Genomic DNA, 8,635 nt, shown 5'->3' with positions numbered 1-8,635 from the left:
CCATGGGTGTTTGTCTTGTCTCCCTTAGGTCTTGGGCTTCCCACTCACTGGCCAGTTTGAACCAAATTGAGCCTCCCCATCATAGCAGAGTCCTCTTTAAAAGAGAGACTTAGAAGCAAGCAGAAAGGAGAAGGAGAGAGGAAAGAGACCTAATAGAAGGTACATTTTGCAGAGACTCCTCCTGAGCCAGCAGGCTTGACTTTGTTACTACCATGTTCGTACCTACTTGGAGCTACTTCTTTGTTGCTATTTTGTTTTCTGTGCCCAGTGGTGTACTAATTTACGTTAACTTTTAATGAGAACTGCAATCAAGTTGTAACTTTCTGCTCTGTTGTCTGTGTAAAGATAATTTATGAGGTTAAGAGAAATAAAACTTAAACATAGACCCCAGCCTTGCTGCCAGAGTAGAACTCAGACTAGAAAAAAACTCATGCTGCTGGTTTGCCATCCTCCCCCAACAATCAACTTTTTTAGGAATGACACAGGGTAACTGAAAAAGTATACTATAACATAGTAATTTAGAGTAATTGATTTAAAATAGACAGTGCAGTGGTACACTGTTAAACCTCTGGTTTCCCCTCTCTGTGGTAAGCTACATTGGGTTTTAATGAAGCCCACTTTTGCTGATAAAAGACAGCATGTGGTTGTGGCAGCAGCTGTGTGATATCAGATTTGAAATGAGTCTTTACAAAGATGTTTTAATTCTACCAAAATGTACATAGTGTTTACTATTTTAGTTACGTATGAAACCTGGTGTAACAGGCTAATAGGTTTTGCAACACCTGAGGGCCGAAAGGAGGAATGCTTGTTGGATTTGTTTTTAGCCTAACGAAGGTGCAACACTACTAGTGGACTGCAAACATACCACAGTGAAAAAATATGACAATTTGAATCGCTACAACTCTGTATGGCAATAGGCTGGATCTAAGTAAGTTGCGGTACCCTATACACAGCATCGAATAGGAGAATTTCTGTCAAGCACATGTTTGATGGTGCCACTTTATGTAATAGTTTTGTTGACTGCTGTTTGTACATTAGACAGACAAGCATTTTGCCGTGAAATCGGCAGAGGTGTGGACTTCTTACAGCTAAAGTTAAGCAACATCTCCTTTGTCTTGTCCACATTTAGCTGTTTATGGTTGTCCCCACACCACTTCACAAAGTCATCCACCAGTCTTGTGTACTCCTCCCATCCCCTCTCCACACACCCCTCTATAGCAGTGTCATCCAAGTAGTTTTGCAGATGACATGACTTGGAACAGTATTTAAAATCCACAGTGTAGGTGGTGAAGAGAAAGGGTGTAAGCACAGTTGCCTGGGGGGCCCCGAAGTTACTGATCAGACAGTCAGACACACAGCTCTGCAGCCTCACAAACTGCGGTCTGCCCGTCAGACAGTTGGTAATTCAGGTGATGAGGCGAGCGTCCACATCCATGCCCTCCAGCTTTTCACTCAGTAGGCTAGGCTGGATAGTATTGAAGGCAGACAAGAAGTCAAAGAATATGATGGGGACAGTGGTATTTGGCCTGTCCAGGGAGGAGTAGGCTCTCTGCAGCAAATATACAACTGCATCATCCACTCCCACATGGGGCTGGTATGCAAACTGCAGAGGGTCTTGGGCTTCAGTGTCACAGGACGTCTCTTCTTGGGCACTGGGACCAGGCATGATGTTTTCCACAGTTCTGGAACTCTCTGATGGTATAAGCTCATAGAGAAGAGGTGCTGTAGGACTCCACACAGCTGGCTCGGACAGGCCTTCAGTACGCGTGGGCTTATGCCATCTGGTCCAGAGCCTTTCTGGGGTGGAGGGAAAAATTTACCATAGGACATGCCAGATGTAAAGGCTAAATGAAGAATTTTTGTATAAGAGAAAATGGGTTAAGAGAAATAGAGTATATGCAATAACCCAAAAGGAGAGCTTTAAGCTCAACTAAGGGAGAACAACAATAAATACAATATTGTATTACAAAAAATAAATACAACAAAATGAACAGTGAATAAAAGGGAAGTCTCATTAACAATTGAGCATTTCCATGGAATAAAAACAGAAAACAATGCAATCTAGCTCTAATATCACAAAAGTCAAGTAGGCAACAAAGAGGCGCAAAACACATATGCAACACATGCTTAGCACAGCACATTGAGGTGACTGATGGCTGACCAGAAAATAGATGGCGCCAGGAGTACAGCAGGCACAAACCACAGCTGGGCACTAGCCACAGTATATTTGCATAGACATATGCCACTGTATACAAAGCTCACAGAGAGAGACAGACATAAAAAGGAAGGAGAGAGAGTAAAGCAGGCCAGGGAATGACACACCTCCTTTCCAGCAAATGAAATTCTGCAATCAACCCATGATTGCAACCAAATGAAATGAAAATAATACAGTGCAACATAATGCACAATACTATTTTCCCACAATTTAGTTTAGCATACAACACATGAGCAAGGTACTACCACCTATGCTCTGAACAGAACACCAACCATCAACCCATCAAATTCTTCATGCCTTTCAATCAGACAATTTAAGTCTGGGCTAACAGGGCCCATGTATGAGGTGATGGTTGTGGCTGTCTTCATGCTAGGAAGGAGAGTACATTATGATGTGTATACACTACAGCTGATGGAGAAGTGAACCCAATATGAGGCTCAAAGTCTTGAAGAGTGAGTGAGTACCAGACTTTCCTTTTTTATTGTGGCATACCAAAGTTGATGGGGGCTGAATTTGGATGAAAAATAGCAAAGACCCCTATTCCTTCAGAATCTACCTTGAGCTTAAAGAGGTTTGAAATATCAGGTGACCTGGACAAAGAGTGACAGCAATGTTTTCACTTAATCAAAAGCTGCCTGGCACACAGGAATATGTGTGAATATGAATTTGTGGCCTTGTACTTGGCCAGGTTCAGGGTTAACAAAGAAAGTGTTTAAACAAAACTTTCAGCGCTCTGACATGTTGAATACTTGCTGGCACATTGCACATCCCTGGACAAGTCTGAACTTCATCAGCACACTGGGGTCCAGGAATTTGAGACTCAGGCAGAGCTAACTCAGGCCATGAACTCTCAGACAAAGGAACTGGAGGCGAAGATGGCCTCTTCTGGAGACATTGTTGCCGACATTGAGGCTGCGGGACTGGAGACTCAGGCTGAGGAGACTCTGGCAGGCTGGCCGGAGACTCTCACAGGCTGGCTCTGGCTCATTGGGCCATCGGGCCAAGCCAGAGATTCTGGCTTGTCAGGTTGGGGCAACGGAGACTCTGACTGGTGAACTGGATACGCAGGCTAGAAAACTAGAGACGCCAGCTGGCACACCAGAAAAACCTGCTGGAACACTGGAGACACTAGGTGGAACACTGGAGATGGCGGCTGTGGCAACGGAGACACCGACGGGAACACTGGAGAAGCCGGCTGGGACACAGGAGATAGCGGCAGAGCCAGCATGACACAGGAGGTAAGCTTGGCAGTCTCTAGTGGAATCCCGGAGGTGTCACACTGCACAAAGGCGAAATGGAAGAAGAGAGAGATCATTCGTACTGCTGTCTTCACCAACACATAATGAGGTGAAGATAAGAATGCGTGATCCAAGGCAGAACAAAAACTAATTATCTTTTGATAATCTTGGGCGTCCTTAATCATGGTCACAAGGTTGCTAAGGAGACTGAAGGTGAGTCTTTCATCCGGCATCCTCGTGTCTCTGTCTGCTGGTTCCATGGTGGCTGCATTATTCTGTCTGGAGGCGTGTATTAATGTACTTGGACCCAAGATGCAGACAGAAGTACTTTATTAACACAGGTAATCACCAAACTGAAGTATGTACATGGGGAAGGTCTAACACTACAGAACAGGATTACGGGACAGTGCATGGTTCAGGAAACACAGGAATCAGGAGAACATGCACTAGGGAGTTGGAGTCTGGGAATGAGGAACATGAGAGCAGAGAGACCATAGAGGCACAGGTAAGTGCACTATCTAATACAAGGAACAGCCAGGAGATATCAGACTCACACAGAAGCAGGAAGCTTGGAGACACAGGAGAAGGGACCTACGCACAATAACAGGCAGGCAACAGACACTCACTCGAACAGGAGGCAGGGAGTCACCGGGAAGTATGCAGTATGCATTTCCCAGCCATGGTATTATACCACGTTCCGTTGCCAGAACTGCCACCTCAATCTGTGACAACTGAGTCTGTTTCCCCTCGTCACTAACTTTGTGCCTTCTTTCTCCCATAGTTTGTCCTCTCTCTCTGTACCTTCTGCAGGTGTCCATGGTCCTGGAGTTGGATATTGCTGATGTGCAGCTACTGGCCCCACCAAATTGCATAGTGTTTATTTGTTGTTTATTGTTGCTGTTGTTTTCCTTTTCCTCTATCCACTCACTCCAGCTAGTCGAGGAAGATTGGTGCCTAAACTGGGCCCGGTTCTGCTGGAGGTTTCTTCCGTTAAAGGGAGTTTTTCCTCTCCACTGTTGTGAAGTGTTTGCTCATAAGGGATTTGTTGGGTTTCTATGTAAAATGCCTTAAGATGATTGCATTGTGATTTGGTGCTATAAAAATGAACTGAACTGAAATTAAAATTTAACTACTTCATTGGCAGACTCCACTGCCACACGTCTACTGTATAATAAGCACAAGTTTGGCTTTAGAAACTTAGGGACCTTTTGGGAGATGAATTAGGGAAATTTAAGGCCAATCTTAACAAGGAATTGCTACTTGGAACTGAGTTTAGCCTATTAAAATGCAGATGACTAAACATTTTTATTGCTTTTATAAAAATGTTAAACCCATCAAAGTACATATTGTTGTTTCCTGTCCGCCTGTCAGTATTTTTTACACCTTCCATTAATTTTCTGTCATAGACAAAAAAGCTACACACTGGTAGTATGTGAAATGGTCAAAACATGAACTTTATTGCTATGTGCAGTTTGTATGTGATGTTTGTATGTGCTGTGATGTTTGTATGTGCTGGAACTGTTTGTTCCTGTGCTGGAACTGTTTGTTCCTGTGCTGGAACTGTTTGTATGTGCGTGTACTGTGGAGCGTGTGCAGCACGTAGGCTACAGTCATACTGCTTCACTTCTGACACCAATGTGACATGTTGCAAGCATCAAACTGCAGACACCCATCTGGTACTTAATTCACATTTATTTTTGTGAACACTCAAGAACTAAACAGAACAGGGGGGTGGTTTCAGAACACTGTATTCACACCCATGGTTTCACCTAATATGTGTAAGCTAATGCAACAACTAATTGAACAGTACATTCCCCAACCAGCAGCCCTTGCCGCCACTGGGAAGGTACAATATTAACAATATACTATTATATACCATATATATTATATTAACTCGTGCACTCAATATTTTCACAAGCAATTATTTATGTACAATAAGAATGTACTTTAATGGTCATTCACATACCACATATATTAGTTGTCATCGGTTTTACTAAAGTAAAAACAAGACAAGACAATTGAGTTGCACTGTTACGATATTGCGGTGTCGGTGGTGAAGGAAGGAGGAGTGAGGACCCAAGTGCAGGACACAAACAAATTTATTACCTGGATCTCCAGGCTCAGGCACAAAAACACAAAATATACTCCGCTACTCGGCGGACAGGCAGGCAGGCAGAAACGGGAAAACAGTGGCTGTGGTAGACATCACATGCACACAATGCTCTGACAGAACAAGGACATCCAGAAAATAAAAAATAACCTCTTCTTTTTCCTTTCTTTTCCTTCTGTCTGTTTTACTCTTCATTTTGTTTTCTTCTTGTATTACCCTTGCTACCCTTGACTGTTTACTTTCTCTTGCTCAAATCTTTTTTCTCATCTTACTGTTTCTTCTGTCATCTGTATTTTCTTTTATTTTCATGTCTTTTCTCCTCTTCTGCTTTGTCATTATAATGCTCCAGCTTTAATTCATTCTCCTCCTCACAGGTTATTTCATTTCTTTCCTCCTCTTCTCTCCTCCTTTTTCTCTGTATTCCTACAGCTATCATTTCTTTATTTATCCACATTTATTGTCTTAGTGGGGATATTTACACTCCTCTCATTTTCGCTGCTTCAGTAGCTCCTTCTCCTTGTAACTGTGTCTCCCGCTCCTCGTTAGCTCAAAACAAGCTGCAGCGAATCACGCGTTCAGCACTTGGAATAGTCCATTGTAGCAACTCGTTTCACGATTTGGCATTCAGATGCCAGAGACTGAATACAAGACAATTGAGTTACACAAATAATACTAAAATACACAAAAAACACTTCTGCAACTCGTGTCACGAATTGGCATTCAGATGCTATTTTAGAATACCGAATCAAGTAAATACGAAGTTAGTTTTAAGTGCTTGATGAAAAATACCTTAACCATAAGTTATGTGGCCCTGGTAGTTTGGGGCCCTAGTTGACTGCCTACCTTCGCCTAATGGTAAGTCTGCCTCTGGTAGCAAGCCAATTTGTGTTCTGTTCCTTTGAACTTAACTCCCCTAATATCCTCATTCTTTTTGATATATTGAGCTAATGGTTCCAGATATAGGAAGGGGGGGTGGGGTGATGCCTTAGCATCTTTAAAAAAGAAATTATGTGTAGGTAATCGGGCATGACAATGTGATGAGAGGTATAAAAGGTACAAAAGCTGGGAGCTTGAGAAACATTGCCAGTCCGCCCTGGGATGACTCACCTTGTTTGTAATGTGTCTTGTGAAATAAACACCTGTACCTTGGATTCACTTGCCCCTATCTCCTGTTTGTGGTCCTATGGAAGAGGACTGCCATCTATACTTAGTGAGTTTGACACAGTTATAGTCTAGTCTGATTGTAATCTTCACAAAAGCATCAAGGTCGTCCAGACACAACAGACTATAGTTTTTATAATTGTATCATTTAAACCAAATCTGTGTGAAAGTCTGCAAAGACATAACCAGTTAACCGAATCAAATGCTTTTTTGGCGTCTATGCTCAAGACAATTGCATCGTTATTTTTTTTGTATATGATTCATATTATGCAGTGTCCTTCGTATATTATCGTTATATTTCAGGATTTAGATTTAGGATTTATTTCTAAAATCCTAGAAAAAGCTGTTGCTAAGCAGCTGTCAGACCACTTACACAGGAATGAACTATTTGAAGATTTTCAATCAGGATTCAGAGCACATCATAGTACAGAAACAGCACTGTTAAGAGTCACCAACAATCTTCTCTTAGCCTCAGATAATGGACTTGTTTCTATACTTGTCCTCCTAGACCTTAGTGCTGCATTCGACACTATTGACCACAACATTTTATTACAGAGACTGGAGCATGTGACTGCTATCAGAGGAACAGCGTTAAAGTGGTTCCAATCCTATTTATCGGACAGATTCCAGTTTGTTCATGTCCATGATGAACCTTCCACACGAACAAAAATTAGTTATGGAGTTCCACAAGTCTCTGTGCTAGGACCGATTCTGTTCACCCTGTACATGCTTCCTCTAGGCTATGTCATTAGGAAGCACTCTATTAATTACCACTGCTATGCAGATGACACTCAGCTGTATCTATTAAACCTGTTAACACAAACCAGTTAACCAGACTTCAAGCATGTCTAACCGACATAAAGGCCTGGATGACCAGTAACTTTCTACTTTTAAATTCAGAGAAAACAGAAGTTATTGTATTTGGGCATAAAAACCTTAGAAATAATTCTAAAATGATAGCTACTTTAGATGGCATTGCCCTGGCCTCCAGTACTACTGTGAAAAACCTTGGAGTTATTTTTGACCAGGACATGTCCTTTAACTCACACATAAAACAAATCTCTAGAACTGCCTTCTTTCACCTGCTCAACATTTCCAAAATTAGGAACATCCTGTCTCAGTATGATGCAGAAAAACATCTTACAAAACCTGTCTGATCATTATGGATCAGCTTAGGTATTGATTCTTCCATTTGTTTACGAGTCCACCAATTGTTTTTAATTCGTCTTCGTTTATGTCAGTGGTTATCCATTTATTATGCTCTTCATTTAAAGTGGGTAATTCTAAAGAATTTTAGTAATTCAATTTGAGTCACATCTCCCCCTGGATATCTAGAATATAAATTTTGATAGAACACTTCAAAAGCTTCCAAAATTTAATTTTGCTTATTTTTTCTAATTCATTAATTCTGTCCCTAACTTTCTTAACTCAATGTATCTTGTACTGAGCTCAATTTGTCTCTCTTTTCTAATTTCCTTAGCTTATTATGCAGGTCATCTAATGTTTTATTTCTATTTTTTTTTCCTTGTCTGAAGATATTGCTACAATTTTACCACAAGACAGCCTTCAGAGTATCCCATAGAATAAGAGGTAAAACCTCACCATGATTGTTAAATTCTAAATAGGCACTAATTTCTTTTTTGATTAAAAATAAAGCAGAAGGAGCAGAATGTAATCGCTTCTATTAAGAAAGAAATCTCTCCATATATCAATCAGACCAACATCTTCAAAAAGTGCATTAACTTTCTTTCATATGGGCCTCATCATTTTTCCCACTAGAGGAGTCTGGTTTCAGATGTGTATTTAAATCTCGCCCACATATCAAAAATCTGTTTCCATTGTCATGATACTAGTAACTTTCTGGAAAAATCACTTCCTGGGGGCGCATATATATTTAAGAGTAACTGAATT

The sequence above is a fragment of the Mastacembelus armatus genome, chromosome 15, assembly GCF_900324485.2.
Source record: "Mastacembelus armatus chromosome 15, fMasArm1.2, whole genome shotgun sequence".
Taxonomy (NCBI): domain Eukaryota; kingdom Metazoa; phylum Chordata; class Actinopteri; order Synbranchiformes; family Mastacembelidae; genus Mastacembelus; species Mastacembelus armatus.
Note: the sequence above shows the minus strand (reverse complement) of the source record.